The sequence below is a fragment of the Pleurodeles waltl genome, chromosome 1_2, assembly GCF_031143425.1.
Source record: "Pleurodeles waltl isolate 20211129_DDA chromosome 1_2, aPleWal1.hap1.20221129, whole genome shotgun sequence".
NCBI lineage: Eukaryota > Metazoa > Chordata > Amphibia > Caudata > Salamandridae > Pleurodeles > Pleurodeles waltl.
This window is the reverse complement of record NC_090437.1, coordinates 1,291,310,126-1,291,336,944: the sequence shown is the minus strand read 5'-3', so window position 1 is coordinate 1,291,336,944 and position 26,819 is coordinate 1,291,310,126.

Here is a 26,819-nt window from a genome sequence, read left to right as displayed (position 1 = left end):
CACTCTACCTCTCTCCCTCACCCACCTCTACAACCCCCCCTCCCCTATCTTCACAACCCTACTCCTATCTCTCTCCCTAATCTCCAAACCTCCTAACACTCACCCTCCTCCACCCCAAACCCCCTCCCCCAGCTCCTCTCACTCTACCTGTCCCCCCCCCTCCCTCGCGCTTTCCCGCCGCGACCTCCTGCACGCCCCCGCCCCCCAGCTCCCATTCGCCCCCAGCTGACCCCTCCCCCCCCTCCTACCTCTTATGGAGCCCGTCTGCGCCTGTCCGCGCCTGGCCCGCGCCCAGCGCCACGACCCCTGGTCCCCAGCTCCCCCAAGCCCCGCTGATCCGCTACGACCCCACCACCCTCCACGCCCTCAACCCAGGGCGCTCCAAAACCTGCTTCCTAGCTCACCCCAAACGCACCCATGGACCCTTCGCCTGCAACTCCTGCAAACGCATCTTCCACCACGCAACTACCACGACCACAAGCCCACGCGCCATCAACCACCTCAAGTGCATCCTGATCAACGCTCGTTCCATCCACAAGCACGCCGTTGAACTTTGGGACCTCCTGGACTCCACAGCCCCGGACGTCGCCTTCATCACGGAGACATGGATGAACGCCTCCTCTGCTCCAGACATCGCTACCCGCCATCCCCGAAGGCTACAAGATCTCCAGAAAAGACCGCACCAACCAAGTAGGAGGAGGTGTCGCCATCATCTTCAAAGACTCCATCAGCGTCACCACCTCCACCGAAGACCCCCCCCTCGCCGCTGAACACCTGCATTTTCAGATTCGCACCGACCCAAGGACCACCCTCAGAGGATCCCTCGTCTACCGTCCTCCCGGACCTCGCGCCTCTTTCAGCGACGCCATCGCCGACTTCATCTCCCCGCACGCCCTCGCCTCACCGGACTACATCCTCCTAGGCGACCTCAACTTCCATCTGGAACAAAACAACGACCCCAACACTACCACCCTGCTCGACAACCTCGCCAACCTCGGCCTCAAACAACTGGTGAACACCGCCACCCACATCGCCGGACACACGCTCGACCCTATCTTCTCCGCCAGCAAACACATCTTCTTCAGCCACACCTCTGCCCTACACTGGACCGACCACAGCTGCGTCCACTTCACATTCCGACGCGAGACCTCCCACCTCCGCACTCAACCCACCCCTCGTCGACAGTGGAACAAGATCCCTGAAGAGCAACTCTTCTCCGCTCTCGCCGCCAACCAACCCACCCTCACCACCGACCCCAACGACGCAGCTCTCAACCTCACAAACTGGATCTCCAACTGCGCTGACAACCTTGCTCCCCTCAAACGCACGCATCGACAGACCAACACCAAAAAACCTCTCTGGTTCTCTGACACCCTCAAAGAATCAAAGAAAACTTGTCGTGCCCTTGAGAAGGCCTGGCGCAAGGACCACACCGCGGACAACATGACCGCCCTCAAGAACGCTACACGCGAACACCACCACCTGATCCGCACTGCCAAAAGGAACTTTTTCACCGACAGACTAGACAAAAACAGCCACAACAGCAGAGAACTCTTCAGCATCGTCAAAGAGTTCTCCAACCCCAGCGCCAGCGCCAACGCCGTCACGCCCTCACAGGATTTGTGCGAATCCCTCGCCACTTTCTTCCATCGCAAGATCAGCGACCTCCACAACAGCTTCGGACACCAGACCCAACCATACACCACTGAACCCGCTTCCCCGGACATCACCCTCAACAACTGGACCCACATCAACACGGAAGAAACCAAATCCATCATGAACTCTATCCACTCCGGCGCCCCTTCGGACCCCTGCCCGCACTTCATCTTTAACAAAGCCGACGACATCATCGCCCCGCACCTCCAGACCGTCATCAACTCTTCTTTTTCTTCTGCTACCTTCCCCGAATGCTGGAAGCACGCTGAAGTCAACGCCCTACTAAAGAAACCTACGGCTGACCCAAGCGACCTGAAAAACTTCCGCCCCATCTCTCTTCTACCTTTCCCAGCCAAGGTAATAGAAAAGACGGTCAACAAACAGCTGACCACCTTCCTGGAAGACAACAACCTGCTCGACCCTTCACAAACCGGATTCCGAACCAACCACAGCACGGAAACCGCCCTCATCTCAGTCACAGACGACATCAGAACCCTGATGGACAATGGTGAAACAGTCGCCCTCATTCTCCTCGACCTCTCGGCTGCCTTTGACACCGTCTGTCACCGTACCCTAATCACCCGCCTACGCTCCACCGGGATCCAAGGCCAGGCCCTGGACTGGATCGCTTCCTTCCTCGCTAACCGCTCCCAAAGAGTTTACCTCCCTCCGTTTCGCTCAGAACCCACCAAGATCATCTGCGGCGTACCTCAAGGCTCATCGCTCAGCCCGACACTCTTCAATGTCTACATGAGCCCCCTCGCCGACATCGTACGCAAGCACGACATCATCATCACCTCCTACGCCGACGACACCCAACTTGTACTCTCCCTCACCAAGGACCCCGCCAGCGCCAAGACCAACCTACAAGAGGGTATGAAGGACGTCGCAGATTGGATGAGGCTCAGCCGCCTAAAGCTGAACTCTGAAAAAACGGAAGTCCTCATCCTCGGCAACACCCCGTCCGCCTGGGACGACTCCTGGTGGCCCACGGCCCTCGGCACCGCACCGACCCCCGCAGACCACGCCCGCAACCTCGGCTTCATCTTGGACCCTCTTCTCACCATGACCAAGCAAGTCAACGCCGTGTCCTCCGCCTGCTTCCTCACTCTCCGCATGCTCCGCAAGATCTTCCGCTGGATCCCCGCCGACACCAGAAAAACCGTGACCCACGCCCTTGTCACGAGTCGCCTGGACTACGGCAACACCCTCTACGCCGGGACCACCGCCAAACTCCAAAACCGCCTGCAACGCATCCAAAACGCCTCGGCCCGCCTCATCCTCGACGTACCCCGCAACAGCCACATCTCCGCACACCTGAGACACCTGCATTGGCTCCCAGTCAGCAAAAGGATCACCTTCCGTCTTCTCACCCACGCACACAAAGCCCTCCACAACAAGGGACCGGAATACCTCAACAGACGCCTCAGCTTCTACGTCCCCACCCGCCCCCTCCGCTCCGCTGGCCTCGCACTTGCTGCCGTCCCTCGCACCCGCCGCTCCACGGCGGGTGGGAGATCTTTCTCCTTCCTGGCGGCCAAGACCTGGAACTCCCTCCCCACCAGCCTCAGGACCACCCAGGACCACTCCGCTTTCCGGAGACTCCTAAAGACTTGGCTGTTCGAGCAGCGATAACCCCCCTTTCCCCCCTAGCGCCTTGAGACCCGCACGGGTGAGTAGCGCGCTTTATAAATGTTAATGATTTGATTTGATTTGATTGATTTCACCTTGTCAAGTTTTGAAAATAATACAACCAATCCTGCTTTGGTCTTTTCAATCTCCACTACACATAGCATAGGAATGTGAGTCAAAGGTCAGGGATCATGTTACAAATAGGAATCTGATAAGTACCGTTGCAACATCATTTGTGATGTGTAAGATTGTACTGCCACCATCACACACATCACTAACAGCCTCCTCACTGGTACGTGGCAACTAAAGGACACAATCTATGGACCACTACATGGGCCAGATGTACGTAGGTTTAAAATTGCGACTTGCAATTTGCGAGTCCGTGCGACTCGCAAATTGCAAGTCGCAATTTGCTATGCAGAAAGGTGTCACAGACACCTTCTGCAACTCGCAATGGGGTCGCAAAGACCCACCTCAGTAATATTAATGGGGTGGGTCGCAGTTTGCGACCCCATTGCGAGTATGGGTACTCACGGGGATGGTGGCCTGCTGGAGACAGCAGACCACCATGTCCATGACTGCTTTTTAATAAAGCAGTTTTTTTTTCCATCTGCAGCCCGTTTTCCTTAAAGGAAAACGAGCTGCACTTGGAAAAAAATATCGAAACCTTTAGTTTCGTTTTTTTTCAGGGCAGGCAGTGGTCCGCTGGACCACTGCCTGCTCTGAAAAAATATTTTTGTTTCCATTCACAAAGGGGAAGAGGTCCCATGGGGACCCCTTCCCGTTTGCAACTGGTTTACCATCCACTTCAAGTGGATGGTAACTCGATTTCATTTGCGACCGAATGAAATTGCATAGCATTGCGAGTCGCAAATAGGAAGGGAACACCCCTTCCTATTTGCGAGTCGGAAATGCATTTTGCGAGTCGGATCCGACTCGCAAAATGCATTTCTGCATTGCGGAGAGGCTTTTGTGCCTCGGAAACTGCGTTTTTCGCCGTTTGCGGGGCGCAAACCCTTTCCTACATCTGGCCCCATATTTCTTACATCCATGTTGCCAACTTGTAAGTCAATAGGTCATCGGACACAACTACATCATGTCCAAATAGGATGTATGCAAGGGGCCCACACATGTGGTAGTGCATGTCAACAAGTAGAAATTAAGTCATGTTGGTAATGAACATTGTCACAACTCAGTGTGAGAGTCGCAAAGGCTGCATGGAACATGTGTGATAAGGGGGGACATCTTCAGTAACAATGTTCATCATGATTGGCTCAGGTATAACAACCAATGGTAGAAGTTGGGCCTGCACAGTACATCCATGGTAATCTGTCCTACCACTGCCATAGGGCACAATCCTGACACAAGGACACATGATCTCACACATTGAACTGAGACGTCGGTAGACTGCATATCAGCATGGATGAGACCATGTGCAGCTAGGGCTGCAGGTCTACCATACAAAACCAACAAACATTGGTAATTGCAATAAATTCAATCAGACTTTTGGAATTTAAATATATTCTGGCTGGAATGTGGGCAGAGTGTGTCATACACACTATGTACCAAAGATGTACACGTCAGACATATATGCAGGCTTCACACTAGTCTCCATAAACTCAAAATCTACATACGGAGACAGTTGTTGGGTAATCATTCCTTGGTAGCAATGGTTCATCCATCATCAACAATGCCTGACCTCAGCATGTAGCTTCAAATATTATGCTCTGCATGACAACATCACAGACAAAAACACATTACACAATCAGAACTATTGCATTGAACCGAATGCCAAACACATGTGGATACACTGTTTTCACACATTCATACATATGCATGACGTGCAACAATTTGCATGCTGTTGAGTCTGTAACACACACATTGGTGGAACAGACCAAGCACTCCCCTGTCACATTGTTGCATGGACTACCACATGTGGTCATACACAAAATGCCACACAGCATTGTCGTATGTATGTTGATTCAGGGTGCATCTAAGGACAATGCAAAAAATCATGCAATCAGGAATTGAGTAAAAAAAATATGATGAAAATGTGTCTAAAACATCTCCAAACGCAAAGTCTATGACACATGGGCCCTCAGCGTGAATTCCAGCTTTGCACACCTCTCAATGCTGCCTTCAGTGAAATCTATTCATATTCGTCATACATTTATAGAAATGACGCTTGTGCATCATGCGTCTAAAAAACCTATGCAAATGTCAAATGCAGCAAATAAATACACGGGCAACTGAAAAACGTGACGCACGGGAACAGGAAGTGATGTAATAAGAAATCCTGTCTACAAGCATGGTACAGTGGGTGTAGTTTCACTTTCTCTTTACAGTCTGTGTCTTTGTGACTGTTTTGTTGTGTTTTGGAGCTGGTGGTTGTGCCTTGGTTGTAGATTGCAGTTTGCGGTGTCCGTCCTGTCTTGTCCTGCCATTATTTGAGAACATTTTGTCCCAGTTGTTGTGATTATTAGTGTTTATTTAATTTGTATTTGTACTGTGAGGTGTCTGTCTGTGATATTTTAGCATTTGGGATAGTTGGGATTAGTTAGTGGGGTTAGGTTTCAGTTTATATTTCCTTTTTATCTTATTTGTGGTCTAGTTTGACCAGTTCAAACATGTCAGGCAGGAGGAGGCTGATGTGGATGTCAGAGGAGGAATTGGGTGGATTTGTGGGGCTGGTATGCCACTACCTTCACATGATGCTCGAGATGGGTGGCCGGGTCATCCAAGCTTACTGGATGGAGGCCAGGCGGCTGCGCTGAGGCAAAGAGCTCCACCACCTGAAGAGAGCCTACCGAAGTGACAGGAATGGGCACCAGCTCAAGCATCGCTGGGCAGATCTGGTGGCCAGGGAGCAGGACCTGCTTGATCACCTTGATGTAGAGATCACCAGACCTGTTGGTGAGTCTCCCAATGGCATACTATTTACTGTTCACTGCTCTTGAATGACAGTAGCAGATGAGTTAGAGTGCTGCATGCAATGCTTGTGGACAGTTTGTATGCAACCAGAATGAAGTGTATCTGCGCCAGTCCAGGCCTGGAGTTCACATGTCCAACTAAGATGCCAATGCAGGTCAGATGTCTGGTGAGTCCTGCACAACCATCACATACGCACACATTTTAGTGTCATGTATGAAACGCCAGGGCACCGCAACCTACCATATTTCCCCTGGATTATGTCAACAAAGTTGAGCAATGCATGTATAGCGAAACTTTGTCTTCATTTGACGGAAATAACCCCTGCCATCATGTTAGCAGAGAGGGCTTACCCGTCTTAGGGGGCAAAGTATATGTGGCATTTGATACCATTTAGACAACTTTGCCACATCAGTCAAGGACTAATCAATGCATGATCATTGGAGACTTGAAATTGAGCCGCACGTCTATCACAAAGAGCCTCTGGGTGCCTTGCAGGACAGGCTTGAGTACCTGAGTCATACATCCTGCAAAGCGCCAAGCTAGTGTCATGTTTGTTTACACAACTCCCCCTTATACCATGTTGTTCCGTCTTTCATAGATGGCCACATATGGTTGTTGCAGGGTGTAGCACTACATGAGTCCCTGGCCCAGTCTTAGTGTTCAGATGTGTGGCTCCTACTCACCTGAGTGTCTGTGTCATTGTGTGATCATAGTGGTGTGTCTGTTGCACTGTTTTCCACTAGGATAACCAGCTCACTCCTCTCAACTAGTTCACACTGAAATGTGTTGTCCACTTGCAGTGACTGTAATATGACATTAAGCATTGTTTTTCATTCATGTCTTACAGGTGGACCTGCCCCCTACACAATCAGTGAAGTGGCACGATTCGAGGACCCAGATGCATCATTAAGTGTGATAATGTGTGACCTGTGAAGTAATCCAGGGTTTTGTGTGAGTGAGTCCTATGTGTTGAATGCAATGGCAGATGTGATAAGCTGTACAATGATCATATATCAAAGTAGGCTGGATGCTGATATCATGGCCCATTTAATGGATCCCCATGCACTACCAGAAGGTCACATCTTGTGCCACATGTAGGGCCATATGTGACTACGAATGAGAGTGCAACGCTGTGAGAATATTGCTCTCACTCCATCATTCTCACAACACAAGGATGCACCATATTGAACCCAATTGGTGCATCCCTGTATTGTCACAAAGTTGGAGGACTGGGCTGGCAATTGTCCCCCAGCATGGCGCTCCGTCTCGTGCACTCCATGCATGTCACAATTATGTGGTATGTAACTGGCTTGCATGCAGGTCAGGGCCAAACATGTGCTGGCATGGAAATGGGTGTGTAAGGAATAGTTGTGGGATATCAGGTATTGATGGGTGTCTACACCTGGACACATGAATGTAGATGTGATAGTCCTATGGATACCAGCTTCCTAGTTGTCAGCTCTCCTTACATATGGTCCACTCCTTGACTCCATGTATGAGTGGGCATGCCTTGGTGGATGACCAGGACAGTTGAGTTGATGGATTGCATGTCCATCCCCCCTTAGACTCAGGGGGAGTAGAATACCAAATTTGTAGGTAGATGTGATGATCACAGTGTAGGTGACAGTCATATTGATCACGCTTGCATGTGTACCTATCAGTTCTGACCCCTTATGATTACCAACAGCTTCCCATCCTCCTATTAGCACGTCCATGTTCCTGTTGATGTATGGTTGGAAATAGACACAGATGATGAGGAATATTGGGCCTGATCTATGTCAAGTTTGCACTGTCTTTGCATTATTGTATATAATACAAAAGCGATGCACACTTCCATGTGTCTGGTTCAGTGTTCGCGTTTTGCGTCACCTTAGTGGCAATAAAATTATGCTAAGGCAGCGTTGTCGTCACAATTATCAGGGCCATTGTCTTTTCTGGAATGTGAGTTGGAGTGCATGTGTAATTAGATGTAGCAGTGTAAGCTACTAATCTGTACAGACTCCACACAATGCTGACACTGACGGTTCCCTGTCTACATTTCACAGCTGTCAACATGAGCAATGACGAGCTATGGACATACCAAAAGAGGGCTGCGAGGTACCGCCATATCCTGGCAGTGGAATCTGGCTACCGTCGAATGGCTCACTGCTGCCGTGCTGAGAGTGCAACAGGGGAATGGCGGGCATTCCCTTAAGGCAGTGGTTCCCAAACTGTGCGCCGTGGCTCCCTGGTGCACCATCAAAACTAGCCAGGGGCATCGCACACAGTTTGGGAACCACCGAGTTATCTATAGTTCGGACAAAATAAAACTACACCAGTGGTTCCCAAACTGTGTGCGGCGCCCCTGGCTAGTTTTGATTGCGCACCAGGGAGCCACGGCGCACAGTTTGGGAACCACTGCCTTAAGGGATCCCCACAGTGGCAATCACGGCACCGCAGACACAGAGCAGCTCATCTGTGCGGTGGGGCGCATCTCCCACACCACCTGCTGACATGGACATGCAATTTTTGCAGGATCTGAGGAGGGACGTTACCCTGGTCCTGACATGTTTGGACAGTTTAAAAATGGAGGTGGCCGCCAACACCAAGCGGCTGAAGATCATAAAGAAAAAGCTGAAGAAGGCAAAACTCTGAAAGACTTTTGAACTGCCATCCCCAAGTTCTGTCCTCTCCCTTCTGCTTTTAAGTCATGTTTTATTGAGGGTTTTAGGGGGATAGTGTTAGGTTAGTGTAGGTATGTAGTTTAGTTAGGTTAAGTGGAGGGAGGTGGGTTATAACATATTACGTGTTAATTGGTGGGTGGGTGGGTGGGTGATGGGTCATGTTGGGGTATCTATGTGTTTAGTAAAAAAATGAAAAAAAGAAATTATAAAAATACAGAAAAATATATAATTGTTTAGTTTAGTTAGTATATGTGTAGTATTAGTACATGTTGTCTTGCATGTGTCCTGTAACTTAACGGGGTGGGGGCATTGTTTAGAGTGTGGTGTTAAATGTGTTAGTTAGGCTTAGCATAGGGTAGTTAGCTTTAGTTGTTGGTTAAGTGGAGTTAGAAAAGATTAGTTTAGATTAGGGTAGGTCTTAACAATTTTTAAGTTCAGTTTATCAGTTAATAAAAAAATGTGCTTACTCCTATACATTTTGTGTGAAATGATAGTGTCTCAGGGTCTTCCCATGAGTGCACAGTGCAAATTGTGTGTTGGCCTAGGGATTCCGTCCTGCCTCCAAGTACCTCTCTTGACATGTGCATCACCAATTGACAACTCAGCTGTCACACTGGCAGTAACAACACATCGAATTGTCCATGCATCTGCCATCCAGTGTACCCACCACTCAAGGTGAATATGTTAACTTTGTACTGGACAGGTAGGTGTGGTAATTCAACTGTCAGTGTTGGGGTCCTGTGTAGGAATGTTGGGGACTGTGGCACATCTGACAACAGCCTACATTTAAACTCTATCCTGCAAATGTGAGCAGTGGCAATCACTAATGAGGTTTGGTACCTCTGTTTCACACCACTGTGTTCCACTGGTACTTCCAGCTGACAATATTGCCCGAGAACTGTTTCACAGCCATTCCTGCCGTATTCAGTGAGTGAAGCATACATGTGTTCTACATTTATGACATACTCAGTGAATTGCTTGTAGACATTTATCATGTAGGAACCTTGTGTGTAGATATGTGCCCCCATATTCCTGCACTGTTTTACTGACACTCTTTGACTAATGTCATCGTTACATACATCACAATTCCCAAGTATAGTAGATGGGTCACAATACACATAGACAAGCTGTTTGTGTAGGAGGTGTTTATTTACAAGTGTCGTAGTGCAATATATACAATGTCCAGGTCAGTGACCCCATTTGTGAAATCCATCCAATTGTGACACAAGTCCAGGGTTGAGGGACATGTCATGGAACATGCTTGGGTGAAGTGTCATTCAGTGCAGAGGAGCATGAATTGCCAATTGGAAAGTTAGAGAAAATTGCAGTCCATAGCAGAAAGGTCAACAGTGTGTCAGTGAGGAGTGCACATGTCCAACTGTGCTAACACTGGCATGATCTCAAGCACAGGACAAAGGAAAACACTGGCCATGTGGCATGGGCTTGTGCTACCAGGAACTCTTACGGGTGAAGATGATCTGTTCCACATCTTCATCCTCCGATGGGTGTGGTGTCTCCTCTGCCCTTGATGGTGGTGGAAGACTGGTAGGAGCAATACTGGGGGTCCTCTAAGGAGCCCCCAAAGTGCATGGTATCATACAACCACTACTGGCAACATTGCAACAGTATTGTCTATGATTCCGACATGTTTGATACCAAACATGCCCAGGTTTGGAGTTACCATTATGTAGCTAGACACAGTGATCTGTGTCCAGTACACAGGTATAATGGCTTCCTCATACTTACGAAGTCCAGTGCAATGGGGCTGGAGTTCGTAGGGGCACTTCTGCTCATGCAAGGGTGCCCTCACACACAGGTACCTGCACCTCCGGGCTAGGAGGGCCTAGCATAGGGGTGACTTACAGTGACCTGATGCAGTGACCTGTGATGAAAGGGTGCGTGCACCTTTTCACGCAGGCTGCAATGGCAGGCTTGCAGATACATTTTGCATGGGCTCCCACGGGTGGCACAACAAAATGCTGCAGCCCATGGGGAGCCCCTGGTGCCCCAATGCCCTGGTTATCTACGTACCATATACTAGGGGCTTATATGGGGGCACCAGTATGCCAATTGTGGGATGTGTAAAGTCCTAAGAAACCAAATTTAGAGCGAGAGAGCACAATCACTGGGGTCCTGGTCCCCAAGCATAATGTGGCACAAGGGGTTGCAAAGTGGCGCAATGTAAGCATTGTGTCACTTTGTAAATACAGCGTGGGGGGAAGCCACCTTTGCGCCGCATTAACGTAAAAACAAATTACGCTATGGTGGCGCAAGGTGGCACTAGGGGCTTGTAAATATGCCCCTCAGTGTCTAATTCCTTTTAGTAATGCAAGCCTGCACACTGGGAACAGAGTACCAGGAGTACAGCACCATCACCCCAACATGTTAAAAATGATCAAAAGGACAAATATCTGCATTTTAGTGTGCTAACGTCCCCTTACCCTCATTTATTTTTTGTGCATTTCATTAATCATGTGCGCCCTCATCCTTCTTTGCTTCCAATGTGCTTTACACGATCACATGCCTCAAAACAAATTTGCAAAAGAAGGGCATCATGTGCTGGCAACATGTTAACACATACATGTTCTTCACCCGTCGTGAATGATTTAACTTCCCCCCTCAATCGCCATTAATAATCTAAATTTTTCAGAAAGAAGTCTCTACAAATGAAAAACTGTAATCCATAATACCTAAAATTTCTAATGGATCAGATATGGGTGGACAAAAGCCAAAACGTTCTCATTTGCAGCAATGTTTGAAGAGCTCAAAGTTCTAGATCCTCAACATTGAAAGAAGTCTTTCCTTAAGAGTAATTTTATCACTCTCCTTTGCTCCACGCTCATCTACTCATTCGGTCCAGATTCAGCAAATCTGACAACAACCAGTGACATAAATTTGCTTTTTGCGCAGACGTATACAGATGCCTTGCCAGTTAAATGTGACTGGAGTTATGGGGACAGTAGCATTTCAGCATCAGACAAACACGACTTCAGTGAAGGCAAACCTGATCCCTGGAAGTCTCTATTGCACTGAATGTTCAGTCCTGCAAACGTGACCTTCAATTAAATCTCCTTCAGATACTCGCACCCCACATTTCAGCACTAGGCATGAACATTAAAAGCCTCAATGTTCTTATTCACAGGGCCAAAGATGAGGCAGATATATGAAAACTTCAATTTGTACATGCTCCCCAGAATTATAAAAGAAATTAGCATCTTACCTTCCAATTTCCTTTCACTGAAGTAAGAAATGAAAATCATAAAAAAACAAAGTCTGCAATCAGCAGGAGGATACCTGTGTAAATTATAATTGCAAGATGAAGTGCCTGTTGCTTAACCACGACAGAGGTCAGATGCTGTTAGGATATCTCTCCATGGATAATTTGTGTTAACTCCCACAACAGAGGCTCTAATAACAAAGTAACACATGAAATGTTAGAGGTTGCTGGAATTTCTACTGGGATCATTCGAAGAGAAGGAGAAAAAAATAAAAAAAATAGGTAATTAAACAACAATCAGTAGGTACAGTTTTAGTGGCAAAGGTGACTCCTTCGGATTAATTAAGTATAATCTATTTTTAAAGAAAGAACTTTTGTGGGGCTTGCTATTCTATTGTCGAAATTAACAATTCATGCGATCAATGTCTGGAGCTACACCACTTAGATAATACATTTTCTCAATGAATGGAAAGGTAGAGCTGTTGTCACCATGGTGCAAGGGTGCCTGCATTGGGGGAATGATTGTTATTGTGCAGGAAGGGACACCTTCCCGCACTAAAACATTCACAAGAGGTGTTTTCTTTTTATTGTGCCACCATTACACAACCCCTGGGGTGGCGTAGGAAAGTGACGCATTCCCAGGTTTACGAAATCTTGTAAATCTGGAAATGCATCATATTCCAAGGGTGTTGGGTGGGAACAGCCACCACAACACCCATGGAACGTCCTTTTCACGCAGAGTAATGGTAAGTGTGTGGGGACATACCTGCAAGGCCATGTATAGCCACGCAAAGCGCTTTGCGTGGCCTTATAGATATGGCCCAGCAGCCTGCGCCACCGGTGTGTCAAAAAAAGTGACGCACCAGCGGCACAGGCTGCTCGTAAATGGGGCCTTGAATATCTTTCCATTACATTTCCAGTCCTCCCTACTGACCAAGTGCATAAGACCACTGTAAGTCATATCCTGTGTATAAAAAATTTGACTGTCCTTTGTCTAAGAGAAGTGAGTCTCAAACTGCAAGATGGAAAGGGTGCTTTTTTGTCTTAGAATACAAACTATCTCCGCTTAGTTCATCACTGGTTTATGATACAGCCTTTTCATACTCTCTAGGTCTGATATCTGATATCCGTCACCCCACTAGGATTCCCCCCTCTTGTGCAAGTTCTATCAGTGCTTCATTTCCTGGCAATTGGTTATTTCCAAGTGACAATGGGCTTGGCAGCAGGAATGTCACAAGCAATGTTCTTAATAGTGCTGACAAGAGTGTTGTTTGGTTGCTCTTTAGAGTTGCAAAACCTGCCTAGCCCTAATAGAAACCTACTGTTCTACCTAATATTGTTGGGTAGGCGGGAGATCTGTAAATATTGGATATCCCCCATCTCACCCACTCGATTAGAATGGGTGTATGCAGTAACAAAAATTTGCAAGTTAGACCTTTGTCGATCCAGTGCAAAAAATACACAAAAATTATGGCAACCTTGGGTAAACTGGATGGACCTAAGTGCTTTTCCTTTGGTTTAATGTCCGATGATTATTTTAAACAGGGGATGAAGACACCTTGGGTCTTTATCCCCTTTAGACTTCCCATAATGATTGCTTGGACTCGTCCAGGATACAATGGAATATGGGCCTGGTCTAGATCATAATGGAAGTATATAAAGTAAATGAGGACCCAAAAAGAAAAAAAAAAAAGAAATAAACAGTCCCTGCTTCAAAAGGCATGCTCAACAGCCTCAGACAGGAGTTTGGGGGGGGCAGATGGATCACCCCGAAACATTTTAGAGAGCATCTGAAGTGAGCGTAAACGTTTTTGGGAAAATTTTAAGAAGATTCATCAATCAGCGCCAAGGATAAAGGCAAATCAAAAAACGCTTTTCTACAGACACTAGGCCCTTACTATAACTACCTAGTGGCAAAATACATATATAGCACAGCACAGCATGGGGTTGACTGTCTGCAGGGGGTTGGCCAATGACCATGTGTGTCAGAGGGTTGGCTTTTCATATGGTGATAAAATCTTACTTTTCGTTAAAATAAACCCTAAAAAATTCACTGAAAAAAACAAGGGTTAAAGTAACGTTAAAGTTAGGGGAAATGTTCAGTGACAACATAACTTTTTAAAATCCAAAAACCACAGAAATTCACCACTTATAGTGATTTCAAGTAAACACATGTGCAGTTACATTGTTTTCCCCCAGGTTGAGGATTAGGCCACAGTGAAGGCCGACTTCTATGCAATGGGACATATCCCCAACATAATAGGGGTGATTGATGGAACACATATTGCATTTATTCCCCTCCCCGTCAAAATGAACAGGTGTACAGAAATCGTAAGAGTTTCCACTCTATGAATGTACAGATGGTGTACTTGGCGGACCAGTATACCTCCCACGTCAATGCTAAGTATCCTGGGTCAGTGCATGATGCCTTTGTCCTGAGGAATAGTGGCATCCCAAATGTGATGGGCCAACTACAGAGGCACAGGGTGTGGCTAATAGATGACCCATGGTCCCCATCCGGTGTATTGGTATGGTGTGGGCCGTATGGGATAGTGTGTGGCTAAAAGTTGTCCCTCAATATTTGCAGGTGACTCTGGTTACCCCAACCTATCTTGGCTGCTGACCCCTGTGAGGAATGCCAGGACAAGGGAAGAACGTTACAATGAGGCACATGGGCGAATCAGAAGGATTATAGAACCTACCTTTGGCCTCCTGAAGGCCAGGTTCCAGTGCCTCCATCTAACAGGTGGATCCCTCTGCTACTCACCCAAGAAGGTCTGCCTAATAATAGTGGCATGCTGCACAACCTTGCCCTGAGACGCCATGTGCCTTTTCTGTAGGAGGAGGAGGCTGGAGATGCCCGTGTGGCAGCAGTGAACTCTGTGGACAGTGAGGATGAGGAGGCAGAGGATGAGGATGAGGACAACAGAACAGCAGTCATCAGACAGTACTTCCAATGACACACAGGTAAGACAGTGTTACTTCGCATTTCATTGTAATGATTTCTAATATCTGTGGCACTGGCATGCTGTTATTTCCCGCCTCTGTGCCCACTTGCTGTATCCTTTGGCAAATAATTTTACAGATGTTGGTGCCGCACAATAGTTCCTGGTGTGAACACTGCAGCCAGCTACAGGTCATTAACATATGCTCATTTACTGTACAGTTGAATTGCATTGTTTTAACCTGGTTAAATTAATACATATTTGAAAAATGTGACGTACTCCATACATCTATTTTTTCAAAGGGTGTTTATTGAAGTGCTAAAACAAAGAGGGGCAAGTGCAATGGGCTGGGGTGATAATGGAGGAAAGTCCAGGGTATTGTTCCAGTCTATTTGTAGCACAGATGCATTGTCCAAGGTGACATAGGAAGGGGAGCAATGGCAGTTCAAAGTGGACAGGGTGACTGTGTGGGACACAAGGGTGACAATCAGGAGAGTCTAATTTCCTGGCTGGGATCTGGCAAGTGTCTCTGGCTTCAGTCTGGATCGCAGGGAACGTTTGTGGGGTGGTTCTCCTTCTGCAGGGGGAGGGATGCTGGTGGTCTGTTGGTCCTGTGGAGGGGCCTCCTGTCCACTAGCGGCAGTGGAGGTGGAAGGCAGTTCAGATGTCTGGCTAGTGACAGGGGCCCGCTGTTGTGATACTGCCTCCCTCAATATATTGGCCATGTCTGCCAGCACCCTTGAAATGGAGACCAGGGTGGTGCTGATGGCCTGAAAGTCTTCCCTGATCACCTGGTACTGTCCCTCCTGCAGCTGCCTGTTCTCCTGCACCTTGTCCAGGATCTGGCCCATCGTGTCCTGGGAATGTTGATATGCTCCCAGGATTTCTGCAAGTGCCTCCTGGAGAGTTGGTTCCCTGGGCCTGTCCTCCCCCTGGTGCACAGCAGTCCTCCCAGTTACCCTGTTGTCCTGTGCCTCTGTCCCCTGAACTGTGTGCCCACTGCCACTGACCTCCCAGGTCCCTGAATGTCTTGGGGGCGAGGTGTGCCCTGGGGTCCCTGTAGAGGTGGACACACTGCTGATTGACGTGTCCTGGGGACAGAGGTATGGGTACGCTGGGTGGGTGCTGTAGTGGTGTTTCCTGATGGGGGAGGCTCCGTGGTGGTGTGTGACTGTGCCTGGGTAACCGACTGTCCAGAGGTCCCTGATTGGCCAGGTTGGTCATCCAGATCCTGAAGACTAGAGTTGTTGTCATCACTGTGGGCCTCTTCTGTGGGGGGACTGGATATTGGTGGCACCTCCCCTCCGCTGACAATGGCTGGGGTACCTGTGGGAATGTAAATGCAGTGTTATTGTTTGTGTCTAGCATATTGTGCATCCGTGGCTTGCCCTCTTTGTTTGGATTTTCCCTGGCAGTTTTCACTTGTGTACGTTGGTATGTGGTGAGATAGCTGATTCTCTCTATTGTGCATGCTTTAGTGATAGGTGTCCATGCAGGGCTGTGAGTGGTGTCCATGCATTGGTATGGCATGCAGGGCTTGGCACTGGGATGAGTGAGATGTGATGGTTGGTGGGTGTGGGAAGTGGTGGAGTGATGTGAGTGAGGGTGAGGGTATGTGATGGCCTGCAGGTAGGGGGGTAGTAGTAGTATAGAGTTGACTTACCAGAGTCCAGTCCTCCTCCTACTCTGGCCAGGCCCTCAGGATGTATGATTGCCAAGACTTGCTCCTCCCATATTGTTAGTTGTGGGGGAGGAGGTAGGGGTCCACCGCCAGTCCTCTGTACAGCGAGCTGGTGTCTTACTGCAATGGAACGTACCTTCCTCTGTAGGTCGTTTCACTTCTTCCTGATGTCATCCCTGGTTCTTTGGTGCTGTCCCACGGCGTTGATCCTGTCCACGACTCTCTGCCATAGCTCTGTAGTGTAGCCATTTTTAATATAGCTTCATGCACGTTAGTTTAACATACTAGGCCGCTGTGCACTTTGCCCTAGATACATTTTATTCAACCTCGCACTGTTATTTTACAATAACCAGTTTTACGGTCTTGTTTTTATTTCCTTCTATCACACTGTTTAGCTTAGTTCAGCACTGTGTTCTCAAATAATACATTCTTGATCGCCCTGTGCTACAGTCAAGGCTACAGTCTGGTACATTGCCGGTAAACGTAGTAGAAGTTTAGTCTCCAGTATTCGTAGAAGATACACATCCTTACGTAGGAACATTTTCTTAGAACATCTGCGTGTTAGTTATAAAAACACTTCTTAGTCCTAGTACAGGTCAGAGGGAGATTCCGGCCAGGAACCTACAACTAGATGCTAACTGCCCAGTTGCAGATGCTGATGCAGATGACACGCCTTTGCTCAGGTATGAGGGTTGATGTCCTCCCGGGGGAACCTGAAAGGCAGGCTTAGAGCTTAACATGCTGTGCTCGAAATATAACCTAGAGAGAACATAATCTAGCGGCACTATGATAGCTTTATTCTTGTGCTTCACTCTCATCGTTACTATTTTAATCCTACTGTGTTGTGTAGTTCTGGTTATTGCAGCTGGCGCTTTGCTATCTAAAATGCAGTCGTTTTATTCAACCAGTCTTTAAAACTTAAACTGCCTTTGTCATTTCTATGTGATACCGTATTGTGTATGAGAGAACCGGTTGTGACCTGAGTGACCACGACTTCCCTGGGAAGTGCTAAGATGTCATGCGCTCGGCTGCCCAATTGTCTCTTCCCTTTGGGAGAGATGAGGCACTGCTAGTTAGCCGGAGCAAAACCCAGATTTAGAGTGACAAGGGTCCTTCACCGTGGGTCAGACTTAGTCCCCCACACAGTGAAAGATCTTGCCGCTCAAAATCCAGTAGTCTCATTAGGATAATGAGAGCCTACGCGACATGGCGCCACCAACGTTTGGTCAGGCTCTAATTTTCGGGTCCACCGCTATGTCTCATATAATATAATGGCTCCTCAGTTCCGTATATGGAGACGTCTGTGGTACTGAGGATTTCCACCACCGCCGTATAGGTAACCATATTTTACAGCGGGTGGTCGTTCAAGCTTGAACCATAAAAGGAAAAAAGACCTTGTCTTGGTGTGCCTTCTCTGAACCTTTGGTGCTTTATAATGGCAAATCCCCAGGCTGTACAAATAGCTCTTAATATGAGGCAACCATTTACGACACATTTATTAGCACATGGACTTACAGCACAGGGAGGTCCAGTCACATTTGTGGTGGACGGTCACGCAGCCTATAGAACAGAACTGTTGTATTCTTGGGTCACATTTCCAGCAGTTGATGGGAACACAAATACATTCCATACATATAAAGTTGCGAATGCGCCTGGGCAGTACAGGGCGTACGCATACTTAGAGATACCTCTATCTTATCAAGAACATAATAATTGGCTTGATGGCGCCCTACCCCATACAATATTACTAGTAAAGTTAGGTCCACTAAGTAGTGAAGGTCCTACCTGGCCTTTATTGGCCACATATACACCTCATCCTGCGGTTGCGAACATGGCGGTGGCTGAGGATCGACGCTTATATACTGAATTAACAGCAATATATAGACGATTTGTACAATTTGTGATGCAGACACTAAATACAAACCCAGCGCGTGCTGCTCCAGCACAACCACATGCAGTAACACCAGGTATAAATCCGGTGACTGTACACTATATTATGGGTAAGGTCCCAGCAAAACGAGAGGAGACTCCGTTTTGGCTGGCACAAAAAATGAATACGCTGGAGGCGGTATTTCCCCATACGGGACCTCAGGATAAACATAGAATATTAACTATGTGCTTGCCCTTTGGGATGGTTCCCACAGTTGAACACTGTAAGACATGGGGCACTGTATTTGCCGTGCTCCATACAACGGCACACGGTACACTGACACTTGCCAACCTACCGGAAGTGCTTAAACAAATTCAAGACGAATGCGGGGCTGCCCCTGCCTTAGATTTAGGAATGCAACTGATGGGCAACTTTGCCACGGTTTCTTCAATTATCCTAAGTATTCATAAAGGGGATGCAGTTGCACTTGCAGTGTGCATGCTACTTCATGACGTTCCGCAACAAGATCAGGAGCGGGAACTGCCAAAAATAATAGCGGAAACATATTCCAGTATCGGTCGAGATAGCCTTGGGGCCAGACCACAAAATACCTAAATTTCAGGGTAAAATTAATAAAGACAATACTAAACAACAACCTGAGGATAATAAGAAGCTCTGGGAAAAAAAAACAACAAACACCTAAAAAAGAAAGGGGGGAATCTCCACGAACGGAGACCCCACAGAATAGGTGTAATCTCAGAAATAGAGAGAACATAAAAACACCTGATAGATATCAATATACTGATACACGCCAATCTCGTTCCTTTCAGGACTCATCGGAAAAGAGAAATGAGAGAGGTGGTTGATCAGAGCTGAGAACAGAGTACGTTAAACTGAGACAGGAATAACAACGTTCTTCTGAGGTTTCTGTTAAAAAGAAAGAGAAACCAGTACAACAAAAACAACAGTTTAAAAAGAAAAAAGTGGCAGCAGTCTCAGTTAGACATGCCACTCAGGAAGAGGATTCTCTTGAAGAACAAGAACTGGGCTCTAGCACTGCTAGACAGCGTGGTAGAGGTCAAAATAGTTCACTGGAATCTTCTAGAGCATCTGGAGGTGAAAGTAACTGATGACTTCATACAAGTAGAAACAGCGGATATATGTGTCTCCGAGCCCGATAGGGTGTATAGAGTAACTCTACAATTGGAGGGAGACATTGAACGCACCATACACGCAATCTTTTGGGATTGTGTAGTTAAAATATATGACATTTTGTTGGCCGAACAAGATTAGCCGCCTGATTTTGTCCGCACCTGCCCAGCTGGGGAGGAGGTTAATAATCCTTCCTTCTCGCAACTTGTTCCAGAGGAACTCGCAGAGTCCTATTCTATAGAATGGGCTCTCGCACAGGCACCTGCATTATATAAAAATCACGAAGGGTGGGACAGGGATTCTCCATACCATGTAATTCCCATTAAAGGTGAACCTCAGCCACAACCGCAGTATCCCATAAAACATGAAGCAAGGGCACCGGTGAGAGAAATACTTACACAATTAGAATACCAGGGGGTAATTGAACACTGTGTCTCGCCGATGAATAATCCCTTTTCCCCTGTAGCTAAACCAACCATTCATATAGAATAGTTTTAGACTACAGACATTTGAACGGACGTACACATACATATGCTATACAAAATTTGCATAACACTGCACTAATGAGCAACATTGTGCGGAAAAAATATAAAACAACTTTGGATATCTCGAATGGATTCTTCTGCCAGAATATAGCACCTGAAAGCAGAGACTTAACAAGCTTTAGCACACTAGGCTCCTAGTAAAAATTCTGTTGTTTGCCTCAGGGGTATAAGAACAGCCCAGGACTGATTGCAGCTCGTGTGACTGCTATTTTACATGAGTTGGACCCTGAAGCATTGTCATATGTGGATGATATATATCTCATGGATGATGAGTTACTACAACATTTAAGATGGGTAGCCCGCATTGTTGTAGGGTTTGCCGAACTCAGCTACAAATTTAATTAAAAAAAATAAAAAATTGCATTCCTCAGCGTCCTGATCCTGGGATATGAGCTGTTGAATGAAGGGAAGAGCCTAGCGCCATCATTTTTAGAAAAGTGTGCACAATTGCAACCACTAAATAAAATTAAAAAACTCCAATCATTGTTGGGCTTTCTAAATTTTGGCAGAACATACATTCCTGATTATGCTACACGCATAAAACCTTTATATGAATTGATACGTCCTGATTTTTCAAGCAAATTCTGGACAATTGAACATACACATACTCTTCGAGAGTTACAGGCAGATATGTTAGCTGAAAAACATTTACACACACAGGACAATAAGACCCATTTGGTCATCAGGGTGACAGCTGGGGCCATTGGGTTTACATATGTCACATTTAATGAAGGTGAGACAGTCCTGATTGCATACAAGTCACACTTGTATTCCGCTGCTGAACAACGCTTTGCTCCCACAGAGAAAATTCTCACTGCTGTACAGATGGCTGTTATTAAAGAGAGACCTCTTGCCCAAGGAAAACGCATTATTGTTGTTTCCCCTATTCCAGCCCTGGAGGCTGTTACAAAAGCTAGCGTCACGAACGCAAAAACACTTCACCCACGATGGATACAATGGGCTACGTCTTTAACAGCCACTGATGTAGACTACATTTTTGACCCAAAGTTACAAACTCAGGAATTTCTACAATATGAAGTTGAATATCCAGTTCCGCTAACACTTTGCCTATTGATCAATATCAAGTAGTCATGTACACCGATGGCTCTGCGCAACCAGCGACTGGAACAAAACATCAATACTCAGCTGCATGTGCGGTTGTGAGTGGCTATATGGAGGGGGAGAAATTCTGTCCCCAACATACCTATACACAGACCTTAGGGGATTGTACAGCACAATTGGCTGAGCTAAAAGCTCTACTAATGGCTCTAGAACATACTGATCTGACACAGTTCACACTGATTGTTTGTGATTCTTATTATTGCTTCCAGTCTTTTAATGAATACCTGCATTAGTGGTGCTTGAATGGGTTCAGAGATTCGAAAGGCAACACCATAAAACACAGACTACTGTGGGGGAAGGTAGCAGACTTGAAAGAGACGCTACCCAAAGTCCATGTTGTGCATACACTTGGACACCAGCGCTTTGGAATACACATAGCTGGAATACACGTAGCTGGAAGCCGCAAAGTCAGCAGTGGCAGTTGCCACTGTAGCTGCAGTGACTCGTTTGAGTTCCAAACCAGACACAGACATTATGGCTGCCATAAAAGCTACGGTTGATGGTTCACCTTATCCTAAAGGATTTCCTAATAAATATCAATACTTGATGGGAAGTATGCTAAAATCTGAAGTTAAAATTCCAGGCGTAGGCGTACGCGACATCCCCAATAAAGATGTAAGACCACAATTAATTAGAGCAGCGCATGAGGGTGTGGCATCTGCACATGCTGGCGTGGCTGCTACAATTTCACTCTTACAGGCCTGTTATTGGTGGCCTGATCTCTATAAAGAGACTAAGCAGTATGTCCTTTGTTGTGACATCTGTCAACAAATTAAAGTTTCCACAGCTAAGCGCCCGCCGCAGACACCCCTCTTAATATCAAACAGACAATGTGTGTACCTGGATCATTGCGGTCCATTAACACCGGACAGTGCATTCAAATATATACTAGTTGCTGTTGATTCTTGCTCCAGATTTGTGTGTGTGTGGCCACAACGCTCAGCTGACGCTCGGACTGTTATTAAAGATTTGCGAGTCTTTGTCGGTACATATGCAGTTGCAGCATTCCATTCGGACCAGGGCCTTGCTTTTGCATCAATGGCATTCAGGGACACCATGGCTTCGTTGGGGGTCCAGCTCCAGTACTCGTCGCCATTTCATCCTGAGGGAAATTCTGTCATGGAGCGATTAATCCGCGATTTAAAGCGATCCTTAACAGCCAGAGTCTTAGGTACGGGTCGTATTTGGCTATCCTTCCTGTATGGAGTTCAGAGAGCACTAAATAACCGGCCTAGAAGGTCCCTGGGGGGTCGAACTTCATATGAGTGCCTTTTCGGAACACAAATGTTTGTTCCGGATCTTGGTGGTCCTGGTGTGGAGGCGGCGGAAACACCTTTTGACATAAATGATCGTGTCACTGTTTTACAGGAATAACAGCAGTTCAGTGAAGATAACTCTTCTAAAAGTGCTGCCTCCACAGGAATCACGGATGTGCCAGTAACACCTACCGGCTGGATTCCCAGGGTTGGGGATCTTGTGCGTGAAAAGGTCGCTGTGAAAAAGGAATTTGGCCCTTCTTATCGTGCACCAATCCCTGTGTTGGGGATACATGGAACCAGAACTGTTATTCTACCCCCGTTGCCAAAGAAAATCGCTTTGTTTCTATTGACAATGTCAAGTTACAACATGTGGCCGAATCTACACAGCCGACCAAGAGGAATGTCCAGTAGTTCCCGAATCCCTCTCACTACTGGAGAAGAAGTTCCGCTTCAAGTTGTCTATACCAACACTGTTGCCTCTCCGAGCTTGGGGAGGGTGGATGATGATCTCGCATTAGTTCCACTAACAACAAGCAACTTAGAAACATTTGATCAAGTCACCATGACTACAAACGTGACGGATGGTGCTGTTTACAGTGTCCCACCACGGGAAACACCGACTCCTCCATTGACAACGGCAACGCCTTTTGCACGAACTGCCTCTGGTTACTTTGCCGACAACAATGATGGTCTATCGGACTCGTTTGCCTCCTCGACTGCTGACCTGTCAGGTCCACGTAAGCTGATACATTGGCTTAAAGATACATATTTTATTTTTCCATGCAACTATCTGTGGCTTGTATTGACTGTCCTAGCATTTTTTCTTTGGATTGGGTTTGTTATTACCTTTTTTCTGTTAATACATAGGCATTTTCTTCCCGAGAGATCAGCGGTTGAACAGGTGGAGAAGGTATTGAAACCTCATTTTTCATCACATAAGGTTCGAAGAGACTTGTCCTTTGTGAACATTTCTGCAGTGCCAATTCCAGATGGGATTGTGCGGGATAAAGTAATGTTTGATATATACGGTCCCACTGAAATAATTAAAATACCGTATGTGCTAAAGTTATCCATGAATGATATAGTCATACCAGGCATTGTATCTGATGATTGGGATATGAAAACAGTTGACTCAATGATGACGGAATTAAAATATTATACTGTCTATGAAAATGAGGATGTTTACCAGTTTAAAGACAATTATGGTGACATGTTTTGCTATAATTATTATGGGCACCACTTCATACATAAAGCGAGCAGTCCAAAAACGATATTTGATTATACGCAATGGGAACATTGCCCAACTCCCCCGCAAGGGAGTTCAAAAACTTATTTTGAAAAATGTACATATTTTTTTGGGCATCATCAAAAAAATGCTGAGTCATATTATTTTAAGATAACTCCAACTAGGGATAAACAAATGTTGTTGACCAACACAAAATTTATATATTCGGACTCCTTTGTTTCCCAGTTATCAATTGAAGGTTATGAATATTGGTCAAAAAATGTTGATTTGAAAATTGTTTGGGGAACAAAAAATTGGCAAACTAAAGGTAGAGAAACATTGTTTAGAGCATGTCTCATCCCCGTTCAAATGATTTTTTTAAATGAAACAGTACAACAGACCAGTTGCTTAGGCTTAGCTACAATCAGAGAATTAAACATGCCCAGCATACCTGTCCCTGCAAAATATGATAACTGGCAGAAATACACGAATGCGACTTTTAGTGAGCTTAATGAATGGGTCCAGAATGGTACATTTAACACTTCACTGGCACGTCCAGGCGGGTGGTTATTGTGGCCAATAGATGCCAATGGGTGTCATCAACGTTTTGTCACCTCCTCGGGGGGTTTCTGAACAAGTAGGTCAGACCCTTGCTATACATCACCAGAACATGCTGAAATAATTACAACATATAGGCGGTCATTCTGACCGCGGCGGGCGGCGGTCGCCGCCCGCCATGCGGTTACCACCGAATGACCGCCCGCGGTCAAAAGACCACGGCGGCCATTCCAACGTTCCCGCTGGGCCGGCGGGCGACCGCCAAAAGGCCGCCCGCCGGCCCAGCGGGAAAGCCCCTGCAACGAGGAAGCCGGCTCCGAATGGGGCCGGCGGAGTTGCAGGGGTGCGACGGGTGGAGTGGCAACCGTCGCGATTTTCACTGTCTGCTAAGCAGACAGTGAAAATCTGTATGGGGCCCTGTGAGGGGGCCCCACGACACCCGTTCCCGCCATCCTGGTTCTGGCGGTGAAGACCGCCAGAAACAGGCTGGCGGGAAGGGGGTCGGAATCCCCGTGGCGGCGCTGCAAGCAGCGCCGCCATGGAGGATTCCCTGGGCCAGGGGAAAACCTGCGGGAAACCGCTGGTTCCCCTTTTCTGACCGCGGCTTTACCTCCGCGGTCAGAATAGCCCAGGAAGCACCGCCAGCCTGTTGGCGGTGCTTCCACTGCCCTCCGCCCTGGCGGTCATGGACCGCCAGGGTCGGAATGACCCCCATAGTGTGGGAAAGTTGTGCCAACAGAGGCTAAAATCATCCTCACTAGATGCAGCTAAGACACATCTCACTCTCCTGTCTAATAACACTGACTTACAAGATTTTTTGTCAGGCCCAAAGATACCACATAGGAAGTGTTTCTTGTATAAAATATACAATGAAATATGGAAATTTTCCCAACAAGAGGTTTCAGCCCGGTTAAGGCAGATAGATCAGGAAAATCTGAAAAAGGCATTAGATGTTGTGGATAATGGAATTCACACCTTGTCCGACCGGATATATACAATTAACAACATTGTTTCTTCTGCTATAGACATTATACGATCTGATATGTCTTCTTTATATCATGGACAGAGTTAGACCTGGTCCATTTTGCATTTGGGTTGGACGCTTCAGACATTGAAGGCAGGTCGCGTTCCGTGGCAGCACATCAGTGCCAGGGAAATATTTTTTTCCTTTAATTTGACGCGACAACAACAACTAATGGCTAAGAAGGAGGCGACATATCTCATGCTCAACATTGAAAAGTTAGAAAGATTGCCTTTTACCGTGGCCGAGATTCCCTCAGCAGAGTGGTTGATACACTGGGTTATTAATCTGCCTATTTATACATTACAATTCACTTCTTGTTTGAAACATGTTCCGGTGGGCAGATATGAAAAGTTGGGAGAAAGTTACATCCAAGAGGTGTGGGAGCTTCCCTTCTCGTACAAATGCCTCAATGGCATGAAAGAGGTCTTTCTTAGTGGCAGTGAATGTGAGATTTCAGGATAATGAGAGCCTACGCGACAACTCCATCGTCCTAGCTATTGATATCTGCTGCACCTGTGCTCCAATTAGCTGTGGCTCTACCCTGATGATTTCTTCCACCATGACCCTTAGCTCCTCCTCTGAGAATCGGGGGGGGGTGCCTTTGTGGTGCCATGGGTGTTGTGTGAGTTGTGTAGGTGAGGGTGTGTAGGGTGATGTGTTGGGGTGTGTGATGTGGGGTGCGTGGGTGGTGTATAGATGTAGGTAGTGTGTGGCTCTGGTTTTGTCTGTGTTCATGGTGTCTGTCTTGTGCCAGTGGTTTGTATTCATAAAGGATTGTGGGTAATGTCTGTGTGTGTTTTATAGTGGTGTGGGTGTGGTGTTTGTATTTGTGTCATGTGTGTGTTGTTTGAGTTGTCCAATGTGGTGTTGTTTTGTTTGTGTGTGTGTATTTTGAGCGCAGCAGTATGTACCGCCAATGGTTTACCGCCACTGAATGTCCGCCGTGGTGATTCGTGGGTCATAATGTGGTGGGCGTAGTTCTGTTGGCGTAACGGTATGGGTTTTGATACCGCCAGTTTATCACTGACCTTTGGTGTGGCGGAATTGTGTATGTGGCTGAATAGTGACGGATGGGTGTGTGTGTGTGTCATAATATGGTAAACGGATATCTGCCGCCGCGGTGGTATGTTGGCGGCAGTCAGCATGGCGGTAAGTGGGATTTACTGCCATTGTCATAATGAGGGCCATAATGCTCGTGAACAAGTGCCCCAAACCTGGCGCATGTGAAGCACATAAAACAGAAACAGAAAAAGAAAACAGCAGCAACTGTATAGGCAGACCTTTCAGATCCAATTACATGAAATCAATGATTTTCATCAAGGAATCAAAATTAAACATA